This window comes from Heptranchias perlo, chromosome 1, assembly GCF_035084215.1.
Source record: "Heptranchias perlo isolate sHepPer1 chromosome 1, sHepPer1.hap1, whole genome shotgun sequence".
Lineage (NCBI taxonomy): Eukaryota > Metazoa > Chordata > Chondrichthyes > Hexanchiformes > Hexanchidae > Heptranchias > Heptranchias perlo.
The window spans coordinates 38,191,562-38,215,189 of NC_090325.1; positions in this window are offsets into that span (position 1 = coordinate 38,191,562).

The window sequence follows — 23,628 nt, forward strand, 5'->3', positions numbered from 1 at the left end:
TAGAGCAGAATAGGTTGAGAGGAGATTTAATAGAAGTGTTCAAAATCATGACAGGTTTAGATAAACTAAATAAAGATAAACTGTTCCCATTGGCAGAAGGGTCGAGAATCAGAGGACACAGACTTAAGGTGATTGGCAAAAGAATGAAAGGCGACATGAGGAAAATCTTTTTTATGCAGCAAGTAGTTATGATCTGGAATGCGCTGCCTGAAAGGTGGTGGAAGCAAATTCAATCGTGGCTTTCAAAAAGGAATTGGGTTAATACTTGAAGGGAAAAAATTTGCAGGGCTACAGGAAAAGAGCAAGAGAATGGGACTAAATGGATTGGTCTTACAAAGAGCCGGCACGGGCTGAATGGCCTCCTTCTGTGTTGTAACCATTCTATGATTCTATGATTTTAAGATCAACTGATTTAATTTATGCCACTATGAAACAGGGGCAACAAACCAATAGCTGAGGAAGACTGAAGGTGAGATCTTACAGGTGTGCTGTTGAATACCTAGAATATTTAAATGATATCTTTCCTGAGCCTTCTCTTCTCCAGTGTAAACAAACCTAGGCTCCTCACTCTCTCCTCATAATCAGTTGCCTTAAGCTGGATATCAATTTGGTTATCTTTTTCTGCACTGCCTCCAATGCCTGTAGTACAGTGACCAGAATTGTGCACAGTACTCCATATGTAGTCATGCCAGTACTTTGTACAGAGTCATTATTACCTCCTAGGATTTGTGCCCTATCTCTCGGGTTGTACATCTCAAGATCCTTTTATTTTTATACCACAAAAGCAAAAAGCAACTGCCCAGTTAATCTGTTTTTTGGTGATGGTATTGAGGAAGGAATGTTGGCCAAGGTAGCAGTGGTACTCTTTACTCTCCTTTGAATAATGCCAAAGGATTTTTTAATGTCCTCCTGAACCATGAGAGTAGAGAGATGGGGCCTCAGTTTATGTCTCAGCTGAAGGACAGCATTTCTAGCAATGCAGCACTTCCTCATACTGCACTGGAGCATAATTTTAGATTATGTCTCTAATTCTGCTGTGGACCTCACATCCATTGTCTTCTGACTCAGAGATGAGAGTACTATCAATTAAGCCAAGCTGTCACAAAAAGTTGTGCCTGGCAATGGCTATAGGTCATATCATTCCCTGCAGAAAGGGAACAGAAATTCACCGAAAATTGCCCTCATGGCAAAAGAAAGTAGAAAGAACCAAACAGTAACAAGTATGTCCCTGTGAATTTAAGGCAGTATGAGACATGTGATGTCTTCTGAGGCCCCTGATTGAATTGCTGCTGTCTAATTCACCAACAGGTATCCATTACCTTCTATGTAACTCATTTTTCTCAAATCTAAAAAGTCACATAAGCTAATTTTGTGCTTTGCTGGAAAATGCAACCTATGTTGTTGTGAGCTATGAAGCTGATGACATTTTGAACCAGGCCAAAAGTACATCGCATTTAGAAGCATTCAGTAAGTGCTCTTTTCTTTTTGTATTTGGTTAAACAAACCACTTACTCATTAAATGTTATATTCAATGAAACCAACTGCATTACAAAAATAAAATCAATATTTTTCAGTGCCCCTTTTATTGCATCTGACATATTTTAGGGGTTAAACTATACAACTTGCTATTAATATATTCTATTGATTTTGAATGATTGTCAGATATTGGACATTATCTCAGAAGCACAACATGTATTGAACTGGGGATCAAGTTTAGTGGAGTCCTTTCGCTGTACAGTTCATTGTCTGGATGTCAGAATGCATTGACAACTTGTTTTTACAGTTTGTTTTTTCTCTAATATGCTGCCCTCCTCTCTCAAAGGTGGTGACTCAATACTGTTCCACAGGATTGGCTGCCCTCTAGTATCTTACCCAAGTGACCATTCTTCACGTGTGCACCCAGTGAGTGTTGGCAGGCTATTTAACACATAATCAAGCTCAAAGCTGTCCTCACCTGACATCCACAGATGTGCATTTTTCAGCTGGGGTCACTTGATAATGATCAGGTGTGGAAACCCTGGCTGATTTTCCCCTTCCCTGCCCAAACCTATTGGAGTATCGGGATGTTCCAGTTAATTATAATCCTGTGTTCTGATAAATAAGATCATAAGGTCCAGGCAAACATTTAAAGGATTTCTTTAAAACGTAAGAATATTTAGGAACTGGGAAAAAAACACTGAGCTCAATTATACCATTTCATTTTGATTGATCTCAACTCCACTGATCTGCCTTCTCACCATACAGCTGATTATGATGGGGCTGCAATGTATGACTCACATGGCCCACAAGTAGCATAGAGCTGAACTCACAAGGGCAGTTCACTAATTTTAATCATTATCAAATGCTCACTGACCAGATTAGCTGATGCACTGGGAGTGTGCTGGGTGCACGTATGGGCTGGTTGCGTAGGCAGGATATCCAGTGAGTCAGCAGCTCTTAAAGGGATACTGCTTATAGTTAAAGCAAAGCTGTACATTGAAAAATGTAGCCTTGCTGCTAGCAGTTCAGAATGGAAGCAAGGACAGACTACTTCTTTTGAGGACGATGCTCTGAAGGTCTTCCAATGGGAGGTACTGCAAAAGAGGATTTCCCCTTTGGAACTGAGGGGCACCCCCACTCAGAAGCACTGTTACTTGAGTGGAAGTGACTGAATAAGTGAAGCCGGACCCCAACATCCCGAAGTCATGGGAACTGATGAGAAAGAAATTTTCTGGACTCGTCAAGATTGCTAATGTAAGAGGACCCAAATAGAAAGATAGGGGCCAAAATTCCAATGGCGCTATTGTGCCATAGGATTCCCCCACATCATGACCCTGCGGCATTGACTCTACCAGAAAGTGCAGGGTCAGATAATTTAAATATTAAGAGGTGTTCAGGCTGTGTAAATATACCTCAGATATGCTGGGTGGGGCTTGAGGTGTCAGGCAGAAAACACAAAGATGTGGGAATTAAGGTAACAAATGCCCTCTGAAATGGTAGGCAGACAGGGAGGGGCCAGAAAATAGTTGTGGGAGAGGTGAAGGCCTGGTACAGAGGCATGATATAAAACCTGCTGCTGCTTAAAGAAGCAATGGCAACACCGGAAGAGAACGACGACACCAGACCAAAGAGAAAACGTCAAGGAGTCTGAACTGGATGCCCTACTAACAGGGATACGCAGCAGGAGGAATGAGGTGTTTGGGGTCAGGGAAGAGGGAACCCGCCAAGAATGTGGTGTGCACTTTGTGAAAGCAGATGGCTGTGGCAGTAAGTGCTACCTCCTTGATCCCAAGATCTCGAATGCATTGCAGAAAGTTTAATGACCTTGCTGGAGCAGCCAAGGTAAGCTACCTGCTTTCTCAGCCTGCCCTTATAGCCTTTTATATGTGTGATACACCTTCATTCATTACTCTCTCTGTGCTATAAGGTTATACTCTGAACTATTGACTCCTCTCAATCTACTTCATGTGTACCTTCCTTGATGTGGAGATGCCGGTGATGGACTGGGGTTGACAATTGTAAACAATTTTACAACACCAAGTTATAGTCCAGCAATTTTATTTTAAATTCACAAGCTTTCGGAGGCTTCCTCCTTCGTCAGGTGAACGATGTGAAAATGAAATCCTCGAAATGAAATCGCATTTATAATTCACAGAACAATGCTTGGTGATTACAGACAGTTTTTTCAACTGCCCGTTGCCAAGGCAATCAGTGTGCAGACAGACAGGTGTTACCTGCCAGGTCTCAGAATATACAAATCACCAAAAAAAAACAAACAAAAAAAAACAGAGATAGAGAGGTAGAAACATAGAAAAGACAGCAACTGACCCGTTATATTAAAAACAGATAACATTTGTTCCCTGGTGGGGTAACGTGTAGCGTGACATGAACCCAAGATCCCGGTTGAGGCTGTCCTCATGGGTGCGGAACTTGGCTATCAATTTCTGCTCGACGATTTTGCGTTGTCGTGTGTCTCGAAGGCCGCCTTGGAGTACGCTTACCCGAAGGTCGGTGGATGAATGTCCATGACTGCTGAAGTGTTCCCCGACTGGGAGGGAACCCTCCTGTTTGGCGATTGTTGCGCGGTGTCCGTTCATCCGTTGTCGCAACGTCTGCATGGTCTCGCCAATGTACCATGCTCTGGGGCATCCTTTCCTGCAACGTATGAGGTAGACAACGTTGGCCGAGTCACAGGAGTATGAACCATGCACCTGGTGGGTGGTGTCCTCTCGTGTGATGGTGGTATCTGTGTCGATGATCTGGCATGTCTTGCAGAGGTTACCGTGGCAGGGTTGTGTGGTGTCGTGGACGCTGTTCTCTTGAAAGCTAGGTAATTTGCTGCGAACGATGGTCTGTTTGAGGTTGGGTGGCTGTTTAAAGGCGAGTAGTGGAGGTGTGGGGATGGCCATAGCGAGGTGTTTGTCCTCATTGATGACATGTTGAAGGCTGCGGAGAACATGGCGAGTAAGGCTGCCTATCTTTTCTTGCTTTCTGCCACTGTTGTAACTTTATGTGTCAAACTGATCAAGCACTTTCAAAAGCTACAAAGAAACTGTCATGGTATCTAACTAACATTAATATATCTCTTCATTTCCTTTCCCTCTACATAACCCAAAGCAAGGTGCCACTGAGAAGGAGGAAGAAAGAAGCAAAACAGGCTTCCACCTTTGTCCAACCAGCCAATCCTCATCCGTGCCATCATTCTTCCTTTCTCTCACTCACTCACCAGCCCAGGTAATCTACCTGGGGGCATGCAGATAGTTTTATATATATAAATATATATATAAATATATATATATATATATATTAAGAATAGTTCCAACACTGGGGGACACCATTATTTACATCCCTCCAGTCTGAAAATTATCCATTAACCAACACCACTAAAATAGATTATCTGATCATTCATCTCATTAATGTTTGTGGGACCTTGCTATGCCCAAATTGGCTGCTGTGTTTTCCTACTTTAAAAGTGACTGCACTTCAAAAGTATTTCATTGGCTGAGAAGCAATTTGGGAGGTCTAGAAGACGTGAAAGGCACTATATAAAATGTAAGTTCTTTCTTTCTTGCTCCGTTTTCTGTTCTTAGGCCAACTCTATCCATGTAAATTCCCTTAAATACCATGGGGGAGCAATTTAACCTTGTTTCGCTTGTTTTTGGGCAAAAAATTACTGTTGGAGAGATTAATTTTAGGTCGCGAACTCTTGCATTTCATCTCCATCGGAAGAGCACTGGTGCCCAATTGGAAGCCAGCAACTTCTAAGTGTGCAGTGTGCCCGCCTGAAGCAGGAGTTAGGTGCCTTGAATATGCAAATCAGGGTCCTAATGCCTAGCTTTGTTCCACCTCTTCCTCTTTCATGTTTTCATTCCCACTATCATTCTCTTTGGTAAAAAAAAAGACAAAGTGTTCATTTAGTATCTCCTCCATTCCTTTATTCTCCTTTTTAATTTCTAATTGGCCCTACCTTTTCAACTATTCTTTTACTTTTTATGTCTCTATAAAATTCTTTACTATTTCCCTTTACATTCCCTGACAGTCTTTCTTCATATCTCTTTAGCCTTTCCAGTCTCTTTTTCTTACTTCCCCTCTATATTTCTACACTTTGCTGGATTTTCTTTTGTATATTAGCCCTTGATATGTAATATACCTCAATTTAATGTTATTTCCTCTTTTCATCAAAGGATCTCCAACTTTTGCTGTACCCATCTATTTCATGCCTAGTCTGTACCCTAATAGCATCCAAGGTATCAACCTTGATTCAGTGGTAGCCTGCTCTCCTCTGTGTCAGAATGGCATGGGTTCAAGACCCACTCCAGGATTTAAACATATAATCCAGGCAACGTCAGCGCAGTTCTGAGGGAGTGCTGCATTGTCAAAGGTGCCACCTTTCAGATGAGAAATTAAACTGAGGCACCTCTGCCCTTTTAGGTGGACGTAAATGATCACATGGCATTATTCAAAGAAGAGCAGGGGAGTTCTGGTGTCCTGCAAGCATTTAACCCTCAATCATCATCACTAAAAAACAGATTGTCAAGTCTTTTATCTTATTGCTGTTTGTGGGACCTTGCTGCATTCAAATTGGCTGCCATCTTTCTCTACATTATAACAGTGACTACACTTCAAAAATACTTCATTGGCTGTGAAGTACTTTGGAATGTCCTGAGATTGTATTAATGCAAATTCTTTCTTTCCTATTTAAAAAGTTTTCCATTGTTTACCCACTGACTTAACTGCCAGTTTTCTTTCCAATTTAGCTCGGCAAGTTTCCTTTTTATCTTATTGAAATTAGCTTTTCTCAGTCTTTGAAGGTTCCACTCATTTTCAATGTTTATATTTAACATAATAATGTTATGGCAGTTGTTTTCCAGATGTTCTCTACCTGCCCCACTTCATTTCCCAGAACTAGATCCAGCACTGCCTCCTTCTTTGTTGAACTAAAAACTTACTGATTTAGAAAGCAGTCCTGAATACATTGTAGAAAGCCCTCCCCTTCTTTGCCGCTCACATAACTTTTATCCCAATCCATCCATGAATAATTGAAGTCACACATTATTATGGCTCTGTTGTTTCTGTATTTTTCTCTATTTCTTTACATATCCATTTCTCTATCTGCTTTCCACTGTTCGGGAATCTATAGCCCCGATTTTAACCTGCAGCACGTTTCGGGCGGGTGGTGGAAGTGGTGGTGGTGGGGGTGCGGGGGTGGTGCAAGATTGGCACCAAACCCAAACCTCTCCGCCCAACCTCGGCAGCATGCAGCCTGGGCAATTTAACCTCCAGGCCTCATCCGCATGCTGCTGGTCTGCCAACCTCCCGAAATGGGCAGAAAGAGGCAGCATGCCAGCAGGTGGGAGCAGAGGTTCGGAAGGCAGGAAGCCACCAGCCATCACCAAAGGGAGGCCCACAGCAAGAAGGGAAGTCATGAGGAAGGGGCTTTGGGAGGATCTCACGGGAGGGAAGGGGCCGGGGGCGGAGGGAGCTTAGGGCAGGAGATGCCTAAACTTTCTGTGTGGGGCCAGAAGGAGCATTCCTGCTCCTCCTGGCCCCATAAGGAAAGTTAAAAAAATGTATTTTGAATGGCCTCTTCCAGTTCCGAATCCTCTTCCTGTTAGATTGGTCTGGCAGGAAAACCACAACTGCATCTCTGCTCAGGCCAGAGTTAAAATTGTAGTCGGAGCTTGATAATGTCATTGGACCCAGATCTGCATATTTAAGAAAGAACCCAATTGGCTTCAAGCATGTTTCCTTGCCGCATGCTCAAAGAGCAGCTAAAATTGAAGATGGTGAGATCGATCCGGAACGTCGGCAGGTAAGTCACCTGGACAATTTTAACTGCCCTCCCACCTAGATTTACCATTCCGCAATCAATTGCATTATAGAAATCAGTATGTTTAAAATCAGGCCAGTTTTAACATTTTTGTAACTGCTCAGACATGACAACAGTCCACTGACACTGCTCAATGCACCTTGGTGAATTACCCCATCCCGTCTTCCCCCCTCCCCCACCTGAGGCAGGAGCCCCATTGGTGTTGTAAATGTCACCAGCGTCTGCCCAAAATATTTAAGTGCCCCTCCCCCTTGTGAAATGGGCCAGAATTATATAGACATGGGCAAGGAAACTTCCATCCCACACTAGATCCACTCCCAGAAAGACTTCTGTGAAATTTCAGCCCCATGGTCTGCAATAGGGACCAATTCACAAAAAAAAAGATGCAGATGAAATTAAATAAAAAGTGATAATTTCAGAACAGCTTTAAGAAGCCTCCTTTTACAGGCCAGGCAGTTTTACATAAGTGAGCTGAGTTATGGGAGAGGAGCCAGTGAGAAATCAGGAATTTCAGCTTGGGGGTCATTAATATAATTGAAGTATAAGAGTAAGGGCTCTGGTGAGACCACACCTGGAATACTGTCTACGGTTTTGGTCTCCTTATCTAAGGAAGGATACACTTGCCCTGGAGGGGATGCAACAAAGGTTCACTAGATTGATTCCTGAGATGAGAAGGTTGTCCTAAGAGGAGAGATTGAGTAGAATGGGGCCATATTCTCTGGAGTTTAGAAGAATGGGGGATGATCTCATTCAAACGGATAAAATTCTTAGAGGGCTTGACAGTATAGATGCTGAGACGCTGTTTCCTTTGGCTGGAGAGTCTAGAACTAGGGGCCATAGTCTCAAGATAAGGGTCGGCCATTTAGGACCAAGATGAGGAAAAATGTCTTCACTCAGAGGGTTGTGAATCTTTGGAATTCTCTGCCCTCTGCTCAGTTGTGGAGTATATTCAAGATTGAGATTGATAGGTTTTTGGACTCTAAAGGAACCAAGGGATATGGGGATAGAGTGGGAAAGTGGAGTTGAGGTAGAAGATCAGCCATGATCTTATTGAATGGCGGAGCAGGCTCGAAGGGCCGTATGGCCTACTCCTGCTCCTATTTCTTATGTTATTATGTTCAAAAGTAAAATGAGGCTAGTACTGGCTGATAGCAATGGGAAATGTCTTTGCCACAGAATGCAGCATTCAGTACATCAGCTAAGCCTTGTACAATTGGCCTTTAGAATCATCTTCATTAATTGGCTCTGCGTCTTCTCAAGATCAATGACACATAACTGTTTGTGTGATACTTATATTTGCACATGTGAATAAATACCAGGAAGCCCCTAATTAATGCCTGCTTCAGAAATCCTGGTGTAATCAGTACAGCAGGCAGGCGAGCTGTGAGCCCTATGTCTGAAATTCATGCTGATCTGACTGGGTAGTTGTGCTGTAAAGTCACTCTTTTTAAGCCCATGATTTCTCTATTTGTAGAATTTCTTAGTACAACAGACAAGATTACAACATAAATCCCTTAACTGACTACCAGAATTACCTGCGGCTAAACAAAATTGTAATTCAGGTGGCGACAGGTATCCTACTGCAGTCTTTTTGTTTTTCTCTGACCTACGTTCTCCTCACAGATTGATTCAGAGATTACCAGCTCCTCTCCCTTCCCCCTCCTAGTATCATGTATCATTATTTTTCAGTCTCCTGCCACGGTTCTCTGAAATACTAAAATAGGAGCGGAAAGGAGAACCATGACAGCAGGAAGAAAAACACAAGAACACCAATTAAAAAGGAAAATACTAAACCAACAGAAATTGACAATAAAAGAATGCAACAGCATGCGGGCCCCAAATTTCCTCGGGAGTTCCAGTGGACTCCCGTCGTAGCTCCAAAGGGAGACCAGTGGAGCCCAGCGGATAATGCCAGTAGGGAAGCCACACTTGAATGGAACATCGATTGGAGGTTGGGCTACAGCATTATAATCTCATTTCTTTCATCCAGACTCCTTGTCAGTGGGTTTCACTACTGGGGGCACATAATCAGCTCGTCTATGTAAAATAGTGGCAAGACTTGCATACCACTGACATGGTGGTATGTCTTGAGACCCTTTCTGCTCCTGCCAGTCCCCCTTTGCCAGATGACATGACACAAATAATGTAGTAATAAAAGGACTCCAATTTTAACAGTACCTCTATTACTATGCTATAAATGTATACTGCTAATTTTACAATGTTGTATTCCCACTGGGGAGCCTTGCCTGCTGAGAGCACATATCGGGAAATTGCAGATGCAATTTTCATAATTTTCCGTCCATCAGAATGAATGGATGGGAAATTATTGGCTTGTGCCCACAATTTCCTAATATGCACTCTCAGTGGGCAAGGCTCCCTAATGGTGGTACGCATTTGTAAAATAGGCCCTCTAAAGTAAACACGTGCATTATTAAGCCTAACACCAACAGAAAATGTGCATTAGTGGCCAATAATGTCAGTTGTGCCCAAAGCACTCGTTTCTTTCATTTCACACCCGTTACAAAATTGCTGTTGGAAGAATTTTTTAGTTTGAGTGCTAAATTGGCAGATTAGGTGCTTAAGAGTGAAAGGCACCATCTTATCATGTTTATGCAAGGCTTGATGCATTTGTCTCCCTCAGATGGAACCAAGTGCAAAGAGCTCATTAAGTATAGCAACCTAATGGAGTATTGAATGCAGTCATCATTCTGTGCAAAAGCCTCGAATGTGGAAAGAAAATTTGCAGCATTTCAGCTTCAAGTGAAAACTCCATTTTTTCTCACTGCAGCCTTAACAGTAACACCTGTTCCATCTGTACTCTTTACAATTTGAGTTGTTTTATTGCTACGATATTAGTGCCATGTCATTTGAGCTGAAAGCTTTGCTAAAGTGGCCAGACCAGGAAGACTTGGATTTCCCTGGATCTATTAATGGTCCATGGTTAAATACAATTAAGGATTGGTCTATTGAATGTAACGGAGATCAACTACATTAATAATCAGTTATAATACACTGCATATACTTGCCTGTAAGACTAGAGATTAAAGCCATTGTTTGGGAAATGAAAAGTGGGGCAGAGGGAGTTTTGTAGCTCACTCTGGAGAGTACACTCGCTTATTGCTGGCCCTTGATTTTCCACATAATGAGACTTTGATTTCAGCTAAATGAAGATATGCTATCTAGACATACCTGATTCAGGATTTCCTGCGCTCATGAACTCCTCTGCCATCACATTGTTGCTTCTTTGCTGGACCGCATTGTATACCTCGGCTGTCGTGACTGCTCAGCCAATCAGACTCTTTTAGTTTACAGTAACCTGTTCCAGTCTACAATGCCCATTCCCCACCTGCTGCTGTTTACAGTAGAGGACGATGATAGCATGCCGGACACCCTAAGGAAACCAATTTTGAATCAGGGACGGAGACTCAACATAATTAATGTAAGCAAATTAACAGTAATGAAGAAAATAATGGCTCTAAAGAGTGACAAATCCCCAGGGCCAGATGGTTTCCATCCCAGAGTTTTAAAGGAAGTAGGTGAAAAACTGCAGATGCCCTCCCTAACTATGATCTTCCAAAATTCTCTCGATTCAGAAACCGTTCCTTTAGATTGGAAAATTGCACATGTCATTCCGCTATTTAAGAAAGGTGAGAGAGGTAAACCGAGGAATTATAGACCAGTTAGCCTAACATCTGTTGGGAAATTACTGGAGTCTATAATTAAGGATAGTGACTGAACACCTTGAAAATTTTCAGCTGATCAGAGAGAGCCAGCATGGATTTGTGAAAGGGTAGGTCATGTCTAAACAAACCTGATTGAATTTTTTGAAGAGGTGACTAAAATAGCAGACAGGGAAATGTATATAGATGTTGTTTATATGGACTTACAGAAGGCATTCAATAAAATCCCTCATAAGAGACTGTTAGCTAAAGTTGAAGCTCATGGAAGTAAGGGCAAATTATTGACCTGGTTAGGAAATTTTTTTTTATTATTCGTTCATGGGGCGTGGGCGTCGCTGGCGAGGCCGGCATTTATTGCCCATCCCTAATTACCCTTGAGAAGGTGGTGGTGAGCTGCCTTCTTGAACCGCTGCAGTCCGTGTGGTGAAGGTTCTCCCACAGTGCTGTTAGGAAGGGAGTTCCAGGATTTTGACCCAACAACGATGAAGGAACGGTGATATATTTCCAAGTCGGGATGGTGTGTGACTTGGAGGGGAACGTGCAGGTGGCGTTGTTCCCATGTGCCTGCTGCTCTTGTCCTTCTAGGTGGTAGAGGTCGCGGGTTTGGGAGGTGCTGTCGAAGAAGCCTTGGCGAGTTGCTGCAGTGCATCCTGTGGATGGTACACACTGCAGCGACTGTGCGCTAATGGTGAAGGGAGTGAATGTTTAGGGTGGTGGATGGGATGCCAATCGAGCGGGCTGCTTTGTCCTGGATGGTGTCAAGCTTCTTGAGTGTTGTTGGAGCTTCACATATCCAGGCCAGTGGAGAGTATTCCATCACACTCCTGACTTGTGCCTTGCAGATGGTGGAAAGTCTTTGGGGAGTCAGGAGGTGAGTCACTCGCCGCAGAATACCCAGCCTCTGACCTGCTCTTGTAGCCACAGTATTTATATGGCTGGTCCAGTTAAGTTTCTGGTCAATGGTGACCCCCAGGATGTTGATGGTGGGGGATTCGGCGATGATAATGCCGTTGAATGTCAAGGGGAGGTGGTTAGACTCTCTCTTGTTGGAGGTAGTCATTGCCTGACACTTGTCTGGCGCGAATGTTACTTGCCACTTATGAGCCCAAGCCTGGATGTTGTCCAGGTCTTGCTGCATGCGGGCACGGACTGCTTCATTATCTGAGGGGTTGCGACTGGAACTGAACACTGTGCAATCATCAGCGAACATCCCCATTTCTGACCTTAAGTTGGAGGGAAGGTCATTGATGAAGCAGCTGAAGATGGTTGGGCCTAGGACACTGCCTTGAGGAACTGCTGCAGCAATGCCCTGGGGCTGAGATGATTGGCCTCCAACAACCACTACCATCTTCCTTTGTGCTAAGTATGACTCCAGCCACTGGAGAGTTTTCCCCCTGATTCCCAATGATTTCAATTTTACTAGGGCTCCTTGGTGCCACACTCGGTCAAATGCTGCCTTGATGTCAAGGGCAGTCACTCTCACCTCACCTCTGGAATTCAGCTCTTTTGTCCATGTTTGGACCAAGGCTGTAATGAGGCCTGGAGCCGAGTGGTGCTGGCGGAACCCAAACTGAGCATCGGTGAGCAGGTTATTGGTGAGTAAGTGCCGCTTGATAGCACTGTCGACAACACCTTCCATCGCTTTGCTGATGATTGAGAGTAGACTGATGGGGCAGTAATTGGCCGGATTGGATTTGTGGGGGTTAACCCTCGAAAACGGGCGCTGGAATCGCCCGTTGGTTGTGATGCAGGCAGCACGTTACATTGACACTGCCTGATGATTTCAATGATTGTTGCATGCAGCCAGTGCTACCTGCGTTGTTGATTGGCTGCACACACCAGCAGAGGGCCCCAATATCGGGAGTGGCTAGCACCACTTCAAGGCAACCTGCACCTCTTGAAGGGGAGGTGCACTGTGGCTGCAGAAAGTGGTGGAGGTTAATTGTGAAGTGAATCTGTGCTGCAATATAATGAAGCATGGTGATGATGGGAACTCTGGAATTTTTAATGAGCAACAACTTGGCAGCTCAAGGTTTGCGGGACTCTTATATTTTCAGAATATAAGATATGGGCCTGAAAAGAGTCTGAACCGAGATTAGAAATTGGACATGTAAAACACAGATGCAGGTCTCGTCCTTATGTTTAAAAATTGTTGTTGCATTTTAAAATATTGAATAAAGGTGTCTCAAAACTACATCCCACATCCTCCAATCTGCATACCAGATCCCACCAATTTGTCAGTCTGAGTTTGTACCGGGCCTGCGAGAGAGTGTGCACCAAGGTTTCGCATGATGTACTAGAGGCCTTGGTGGAAGAGGGTGGCAGAAGGATTAGCATCCTATATCCGCAGGGGGGCAGGAGGCCCTCCAGACATATGCTCACGAGGCAATGGGAGGCAATAGCGGATGAGGTCAATGCCAGGAGCATAGCGTCACGAATACGGATGCAGCGCAGGAAAAGGTTCAATGATTTGACACGAGTGGTCAAGGTGAGTGACTTCAACTGTCAAATGGCATATCTTACCAATTGCACCACTAGCCGCATCCACTGCTTCACGCACTATACCCCCCATCACCCACCTACCAACAAACTCTTTCAATTAGTACTCAACTATTCCAATCAGATGCTTCATCTCACCCTCACACATTATCCCTGTTGCAAACCGCACACCCGCAACTCACAGATCACACACACTGGCAGCTATTCATCCATGACAGCCACATCAATCAAACATTTTGCAGGACACTCACCAACACACATCTCGCTTTCTTGCAGGAGAAAGTGGCGCATAACCGGAGGCAGCAAGTGGCAGTGGCTCCATGGAACATGAACCTGCTGTCCTCTCTCAGGATGACAGCATTCCTGTCCCACCCCTGCCACTTCGCCAGTGCCCTTGCTGTTGCCTGTAAACTAGACAGCCCACTCCTTGTGGAGTATAGCAACTTTATTTAAAGATAGGAATCTCCAAAAACAGGTACAAATGCATCAGCAGCCAGAACAAATAACCCAGCTACTAACCTGTAACTCCTGCATGATCCCTTTAAATAGCGCTGGTTGGGGGTTCTCCATGCCATTTAAGATCTGTTCTGCTATGTAAGGTTGGCTGGAGCGCTGAGTTCTAAAATCACATCAGTCCCTTTAAATCAGCTTTGCACACTGATCTACTGCATATTCTCCCTACTTTACATGGTGCCGGCGTTCGTTATCTGCACATGTACAAACGCCTTTACCAAGATGGTGTCCGGCGCACGTCATGCTATAAGTGTGGGCACAGATCTTGGACGGCATTTTCGGGGCTTAGGTGTCGGCGTAGCGCCTACAAAACGGGCGCTAAATGGCCCAATTTTGTACCCTATTTTCTCTGCTGGACGCCTCTATCCCACTACTTAGTCTGTTTCTGCAATCTCAGTTTCTATTCCTTCAATGGGACTTTTTACTCTATGCTGGCCAGCTCTGATCTGTTCCTATTGGTTCCCATCCTGCTCTGGATACTGCTCCCTTGCTGCTGAATGATCTCTGTTTTACTGCTATCCACTTCCCATGGCCACTGACTCTACTCCACTCGTCCTTCAGAACCCCTCCATGATCCTTCACTGAATTATAGGAACACAGTAATAGGAGTAGGTCATTTAGCCCTCGAGCCTGTTCCGACATTCAATGAGATCATGGCTGATCTGTGACCTAACTCCATATACCCGCCTTAACCCCATAACCCTTAAAACTTTTGGTTAACAAAAATCTATCAATCTCAGATTTGAAATTAACAATTGAGCTAGCATCAACTGCCGTTTGTGGAAGAGTGTTCCAAACTTCTACCACCCTTTGCGTGTAGAAGTGTTTCCTAACTTCACTCCTGAAAGTCCTGGCTCTAATTTTTAGGCTGTGTCCCCTAGTCCTAGACTCCCCAAACAGCGGAAATAGTTTCTCTCGATCTATCCTATCAGTTCCCCTTAATATCTTGAAAACATTGATCAAATCACCCTTTAATCTTCTAAATTCCAGAGAATATAACCATAGTTTGTGTAATCTCTCATTGGAATTTAACCCTTGGAGTCCAGGTTTCATTCAAATAAACCTACGCTGCACTCTCTCCAAGGCCACTAGCTCATGGTCGACTCTTTACCCTTCCTCAGCCCTCTGATTCTACTGGAGAATGTCCAACAGCATGCCTGCTGATACTTGCCCCTCTAATGGCTCCTGGATCCACTCTCTTTACAACCTTCCCACCACCATAAGGTCAGAAATGGCGATGTTCGCTGATGATTGCACAGTGTTCAGTTCCATTCGCAACCCCTCAGATAATGAAGCAGTCCGTGCCCACATGCAGCAAGACCCCGACAACATCCAGGCTTGGGCTCATAAGTGGCAAGTAACATTTGCACCAGACAAGTGCCAGGCAATGACCATCTCCAACAAGAGAGAGTCTAACCACCTCCCCTTGACATTCAACAGCATTACCATCGCCGAATCCCCCAACATCCTGGGGGTCACCATTGACCAGAAACTTAACTGGACCAGCCACATAAATACTGTGGCTACAAGAGCAGGTCAGAGGCTGGGTATTCTGCGGCGAGTGACTCACCTCCTGACTCCCCAAAGCCTTTCCACCATCTACAAGGCACAAGTCAGGAGTGTGATGGAATACTCTCCACTTGCCTGGATGAGTACAGCTCCAACCACACTAAAGAAGCTCGACACCATCCAGGACAAAGCAGCCTGCTTGATTGGCACCCCTTCCACCACCCTAAACATTCACTCCCTTCACTACCGACGCACTCTGGCTGCAGTGTGTACCATCCACAGGATGCACTGTAGCAACTCGCTAAGGCTTCTTCGACAGCACCTCCAAAACCCGCGACCTCTACCACCTAGAAGGACAAGGGCAGCAGGCACATGGGAACACCACCACCTGCACGTTCCCCTCCAAGTCACACACCATCCCGACTTGGAAATATATCGCCGTTCCTTCATTGTCCCTGGGTCAAAATCCTGGAACTCCCTACCTAAAAGCACTGTGGGAGATCCTTCACCACACGGACTGTAGCGGTTCAAGAAGGCAGCTCACCACCACCTTCTCAAGGGCAATTAGGGATGGGCAATAAATGTCGGCCTTGCCAGCGATGCCCATGTACCATGAACAAATTTTTAAAAAACCACGCCTGTATCCAGCGAGGATTGGAAAATGATGGTCAGAGCCTCCGCTATTTCCTCCCTTGCCTCTTTTAACAGCCTGGGATACATTTCATCCAGCCCTGGTAATTTATCTACTTTCAAAGATGCTAATCCCCTTAATACTTCCTCTCTCACTAAGTTTATCCCATCCAATATTTCACACTCCTCCTCCTCAACTACAATGTCTGCATTGTCCATCTCTTTTGTGAAGACAGACGCATGTTTTCATTAAGAACCATACCAACATCTTCTGCCTCCACACATAGATTACCTTTTTGGTCTCTAACAGGCCCTACTCTTTCCTTAGTTATCCTCTTGCTCTTAATATATTTATAAAACATCTATGAGTTTTCCTTGATTTTACTTGCCAATATTTTTTCATGCCCTCTCTTTGCTTTCCTAATTTCCTTTTTAATTTCACCCCTGCACTTTTTATACTCCTCTAGGCTTTCCGTAGTATTGAGTTCTCGCTGTCTGACATAAGCTTTCCTTTTCTGCCTTATCTTACCCTGTTTGCTCCTTGAAATCCAGGGGGCTCTAGATTTGGCAGCCCCACCCTTTTTCTTTGTGGGAACATGTTTACTCTGCACCCCTTGAATCTTCCCCTTGAATGCCTCCCACTGCTCTGACATTGATTTACCTTCAAGTAGTTGTTTCCAGTCCACTTTTGCTAAATCACTTCTTAGCTTGGTAAAATTGGCCTTTCCCCAGTTGAGAACTTTAACTCCTTTTCTATCTTTGTCCTTGTCCCTAACTATGCTAAAACTAACTGTATTATGATCACTACCACCAAAATGCTCTCCCACTATTGCTCCTTCTACCTGCCCATCCTCATTTCCTAAAACTAAATCCAGAATTGTCCCCTCTCTTGTTGGGCTTGCTACAAACTGGCTAAAAAAGTTCTCCTGAATGCAATTTAAAAATTTTGTGTCCTCTATACCCTTCACACTGTTTGTGTCCTAGTTAATATTAGGGTATTTGAAATCCCCTACTATTACCGCCCTACTATTTTTGAACTTCTCAGAAATTTGCCAACATATTTGCTCTTCTATCTCCCTCTGACTGTTTGGGGGTCTATTGTACACTCCCAGTAGTGTGACTGCCCCTTTTTTGTTTGTTAGCTCAACCCATATGGCCTCATTTCATGATCCTTCTAACATATCATCCCTCCTCACAGCTGTAATTGTTTCTTTAACCAAAATTGCCACCCCCTGCCTCCTTTTTTATCCTCTTCTCTATCTTGTCTAAAAATCCTGTAACCAGGAACGTTGAACTGCCATTCCTGCCCCTCTTTAAGCCATGTTTCTGTAATAGCTAAGATATCATACTGCCACGTGTCTATCTGTGCCCTCAGCTTATCTGCCTTATTCACTATACTCCTTGCATTGAAGTATATACCTTTAAGCACTGCCAAACTCCCTTGTTGTTTATTTTTGAACCATTGTCATTTACTAATTTTCTGCCTTTTATCTCCAGTTCTGATTTTGTCCCATCTGAATCTACACTCAGGTTCCCATCCCCATGTCAAGCTAGTTTAAACCCTCCCCAACAGCACTAGCAAACCTCCCCACAAGGATATTGGTCCCGGCCCTGTTGAGGTGCAACCCATCCGGCTTGTATAGGTCCCACCTCCTCCAGAACCAGTCCCAATGTTCCAGGAATCTAAAGCCCTCCCTCCTGCCACGCATTCATGTGCTCTATCCTCCTATTTCTATACTCACTAGTGCATGGCACCAGGAGTAATCCGGAGATTACAACCTTTGAAGTCCTGCTTCTTACTCTCTTTCCTAACTCCTTAAAATCTTCCTGCAGGACCTATGTCATTGGTACCGATATGGACCACGACTTCTGGCTGTTCACCCTCCCCCTCCAGAATGTTCTGCAGTGGGCTCACTGACATTCTTGACCCTGGCACCAGGGAGGCAACATACCATCCTGGACTCACGTCTGCGGCCGCAGAAAGGCCTGTCTGCTCCCCTAACTATAGAATCCCCTATCACTATTGCTCTCCTGACCTTTCTCCTCCCCCACTTACAGCTAAGCCACCCATGGTTCTATGGTCTTGGCTCTGGCTGCACTCCACAGAGGAACCCTCTCGCTCACCAGTATTCAGAAATGAATACTGGTTAGAAAGCGAGATGCCCTCAGGGGACTCCTGCACTACCTGTCTAGTCCTCCTTGTAGACCATAAGAGACCATAAGAGATAGGAGCAGGAGTAGGCCATTCGTCCCCTCGAGCCTGCTCCGCCATTCAATGAGATCATGGCTGATCTGATTTTTACCTCAACTCCACTTTCCCGCCTTTTCCCCATATCCTTTGACTCCCTTGCTGATCAAAAATTTGTCAAACTCAGCCTTGAATGTATTTAATGACTCAGCCTCCACAGCTTTTTGGGGTAAAGAATTCCAAAGATTCACGACCCTCTGGGAGAAGAAATTCCTCCTCATTTCCGTCTTAAATGGGCGACCCCTTATTCTGAGACTATGCCCCCTAGTTTTAGATTCCCCCATGAGGGGTAACATCCTCTCAGCATCTACCCTATCGAGTCCCCTCAGAATCTTTTCTGACTGGCGGTCATCCAGTCCCTCTGCCTGAAATTTCTTAAGCTGTGGGGTGACCACCTCCTGAAACATGCTATCCACGTAGCTCTCAGCCTTGCGGATGCACTGCAGTGATGCCAGCTGCCACTTAAGCTCCAAAATCCTGAGCTCGATCTCCTCCAGCTGTCGACACTTCCTACACCTATGATTGTCCAGGACACGGGAAGCGTCCTGGAGTTCCGACATGGCACAAGATGCACATTCGACTGGTCTGAGCTGCCCTGCCATGCTTCTATTTATTATATTATTAACTCAACTTAACAAAAATAAACTGAAGACTTAAAAAAAACACTCACCAGAAAAAGAAACACTCACCAATCAGCTACTCGCCAGTTAGCTCCTTCCCTTGTGCTGATGTCACTTTGGGCTTTTTTCTCGCTCTCCCTGATGCTCGCACTCAGCCGCTCCTCTGGTCCACCGCCATAGCTCATCCTGCGCTCCTGACTTCCGCCTTTTTATGGGCCACTCCTCTGCTCCATCTCCTCCCCTTTCTGTCACTCAGTCATGCTACCTTTAATTTCTCCCCTCTTGGACCCTGCCCCCACCAATCCGTTCCCCTGCTTCTCCACTGTTCTACTCTTCTGCTGCCATCCCAGGTTTGAATACCCCTTGAATAAGCTTATAACTATCCCCTGCATACTCCATCGAGGCAGACATCACTGCCTCTTTCAAACAGCTACCCCAACTGCCCCATCCTCTTCCCTCTCTACCAGCTTGCCCGCTGCCAGCTAAGTTCACTAACCACCTTCCTGGCCCACTGACCCCACCCACCACTGCCGCCTTGGACTCTGCTGGTGGATCAGTTAACGCTGGCCTTCTCCACATTTCCCAATCAGTTTAACCTCGGTGGTGGGGAAGATTTTAGAAACCATGATCAGGACAAAATTAATAGTCACCTGGACAAGTATGGATTAATAAAGGAAAGCCAGCACGAATTTGTTAAAGGCAAATCATGTTTAACTAATTTGATTGAGTTTTTTGATGAAGTAAAGGTTGTTGAGAGCAATTGGGTTGATATTGTGTATGTGGACTTTCAAAAGGCGTTTGATAAAGTGCCACATAATCGGCTTATCAGCAAAATTGAAGCCCATGGAATAAAGGGGGCAGTGGCAGCATGGATACGAAGTTGACAAAGTGACAGGAAACAGAAAGTAGTCGTTAACGGTGGTTTTTCGGACTGGAGTGGTGTTCCCCAGGGGTTGGTACTAGGATCACTGCATTTTTGAAATATATTGATGACATGGACTTGGGTGTACAGGACACAATTTCCAAATTTGCAGATGACACAAAACAGTGAGGAGGATAATGATAGTCTTCAAGAGGACATAGACAGGCAGGTGGAATGAGTGGACACATGTCAGATGAAATTTAATGCAGAGAAGTATGAAGTGATACATTTTGGCAGGAATAATGAGGTGAGGCAATATAAACTAAATGGTACAATTCTATATGGAGTGCAGGAACAGAGAGACCTGGGGGTGTATGTGCACAAATCTTTGAAGGTAGCAGGACAGGTTGAGAAAGTGGTTGAAGAATCATAAGGGATCCTGGGCTTTATAAATAGAGGCATAGAGTACAAAAGCCAGGAAGTTATGATGAACCTTTATAAAACACTGGTTCGGCCACAACCAGAGTATTGTGTCCAATTCTGGGCACCGCACTTTAGGAAGGATGTGAAGGCCTTAGAGAGAGTGCAGAAAAGATTTACTAGAATGATTCCAGGGATGAGGGAATTCAGTTTTGTGGATAGAATGGAGAAGCTGGGGTTGTTTTCCTTAGAGCAGAGATGGATGAGAGGAGATTTGATAGAAGTGTTCAATATCATGAAGGGTTTAGATAAAGTAAATAAAGAGAAACTGTTCCCATTGGCGGAAGGATCGAGAACCAGAGGACACAGAGTTAAGGTGATTGGCAAAAGAACCAAAGGCGACATGAGGAAAATTTATTTTACGCAGCGAGTGGTTATGATCTGGAATGCGCTGCCTGAAAAGGTGGTGGAAGCAGATTCAGTCATGGCTTTCAAAAAGAAATTGGATAAATACTTGAAGGAAAAAAATTTGCAGGGCTACGGGGAAGGAGGGGGAGTGGGACTAACTGGATTGCTCTTACAAAGAGCCGGCATGGGCTCAATGGGCCGAATGGCCTCCTTCTGTGTTGTAACCATTTTAGATTCCCTTCAGAATGTCCATTTCATTATGAACAAGTTCTTTACTGTCCGCAATCTTATTGTGAATGATTGCATTGACATCCTGGTTTTGATTGAAACTTGGCTCGTGCTTGGTGACACCTTGCCCCTGAACAAAGACAATGGAGGAGAGGCACTGGAGGAGGATAGTGTGGTCAACAATTTCAAAGGCTGCAGAGGTCGAGGAGGACAAGGAGGGATAATGCACCGAGGATACAATTACTGTCGCAGAGGAGGTTGTTTGTGACTTTGGTTAGGGCAGTTTCAATGCAGTGGCAGGGGTAGAAACCTGATTGGAAAGATTCAAATAGGAAGTTACAGGAGAGATAGGCACTGATTTGGGAAGCAACAACACAGTGAAGGACTGAATGGCATGTTGCACTCAAAATCCTATATGACAACTCCCTTAATTTTTTGAATAGGAAAGGCTTTTATTTTATTAATGCTGAGAGAAAGTACGATAGGTAAGGAGATGAGCGATGGCTGTATGAGGGTGCAATTGGACTTCACCAATACTGCAAAATGCCCTCATAGCGGATCGCCAACCTGTTTTACATGATGCCAGATTTCCTTTTCCATTGAAGTAAATGGAAAAGAAAATCGAGCGCAGTGTAAAACGGGCTGCCGATCTGTTATGTCCGCGTTTCACGCTACTGGTGAAGACCAATTTCGTCCCCATCGTGTCATGTCATCTGGGAGAGTAAGATTACCTTGGCCACCCTTGTGAGACCATTAAACCTCTTCATGCACTGTGTGGCAGTCAAGGTTGCACTGGCCACCTCAGCCATCCCCCTCCATTTAGCCTGCACCACCCTCTTATGGGCTTCCGGCCCTCAGTGCCCAGAAGTCTGCCTTTGCTGACCTTGACTTCAGCCAGCAACACCCCCAGAAGTTCACCTGAGAGTTAGATGTCAAGGGACCCTTGCATCTGCCGATCCTCCTGAGGGTGCTGCTGCTGCTTCAGATATTGTTTCTGCTCTTCTTCTTCTTGTTCAGAAAGTGATGCTCCCCTATAACTGACTGCTGCAACATAACTTATTTCCCTCCAGATTCATATTAGTGGGCAGTATCCCTGCCCTTAACCTGGAAGGTTGTTTTGGATGTGCCGAAGATGGGGTCAGCAGCATTGTTTGTAATATGTTCTATCTCCTAACGAAGCATGTTTTTTATCCAACACCGTGGGTTAGTGTTCTGATATGAAAAGAAAAAAGAAAGACTTGCATTTATATAGTGCTTTTCATGACCTCAGGATGTTCCAAAGTGCTTTGCAACCAATGAAGTTCTTTTGAAGTGTAGGCACAGCAAGCTCTCCCAAACAGAAATTAGATTAAATAACCAGATAATCTGTTTTTAGTGATACTGGTTGAGGGATAAATATTGACCAGGACACCGGGGAGAACTCCCCAGCTGTTCTTCGAAATAGTGCCATGGGATCTTTTATGTCCACCTGAGAGGCAGGCAGTGCCTCGATTTAACATCTTATCCGAAAGATGGCATCTCTGACAGTACAGCACTCCCTCAGTACTGCACTGGAGTGTTAGCCTAGATTTTGTGCTCAAGTCTCTGGAGTGAGACTTGAAATCACAACCTTCTGACTCAGAGGAGAGAGAGCTTCCAACTGAGCCAAGGCTGACTCATATCTAACATTGGTCAAGAATTTCACATAATGATGGGAATTAAGGCTGTGCTTAAATACATTTTTATGAGCTGGGGAGAAAAAGCTTGTTGGATGAATTAGTAGAAAACATTCTTCTTTCAGGAATTTAACTGTTCGACTTAAGTCAAACAGTTAAGACTTAAGTTGGTCAGCCCATCAAAAAACATTAAAATACATAACACGCCATTTATCAAGTCCCAAGTGGTAGTTTTTGTTCTCCACTTTATGCCCCAGTTTGACATAAGAACAGTAGCACACGTTAGTGTAGAATACAAAATGTATTTCCAATCCCACGGAGATGATTATGTCACCCCTTACTGCACCATTCAGAAACTGTCCAGCTTCTCACTCAAGGCAAAAAAATAAATGGACTTTAATTTCTGAAAATATATTCAGGTCTGCATTTGTTGGAACATTAAGTGCATTTTCCTGGCAACTGTAGAATAATTCAAATTCAGATCCCGCAGAGCGCCTCATTCCATTGTTTATTTTACTGAATTTTCTCTGTTGATATGTGATGATTATTACCAGCAGATAGGAAAAGGATTGCTTTTCTCTTTAAGGAAACAACTATTGTGCGACAATTAATTAGGACACAGTCCATTTACCATTTGCACTTCAGACTTACAAGAAGAATAGGTAAGCAGATCTTTTATAAGCTTTATCTGTCACTAATAATAAACTGATGCCAAACATCATTTTTAAAATTTTCCTAGCGCTGTACATTTAAAAATATTTGTCAGCTTGTGAAGTTTAGTGAGAGCGCTGATGAATTCCCAGTCTGTACAATTTTATCCAGTAAGTATGTCTTTGCTGGTTGCACTTACAATTGAGTGGTTCTGTCATCCACGGCTGAATGGCAGCCCTGCGTAATGACTTGACAAAGATAGTGAAGATGGAAGGGAGATTATCTTCTTCTTTGTCTATTGTGTGTTTCCAAAAAGAAAAGTGACATTGAGCTTCCTGAAAATTGAGATTTTTTTATGTGTGAGTTTGTGTTGAATCAAACTAGTGGAACAAACAA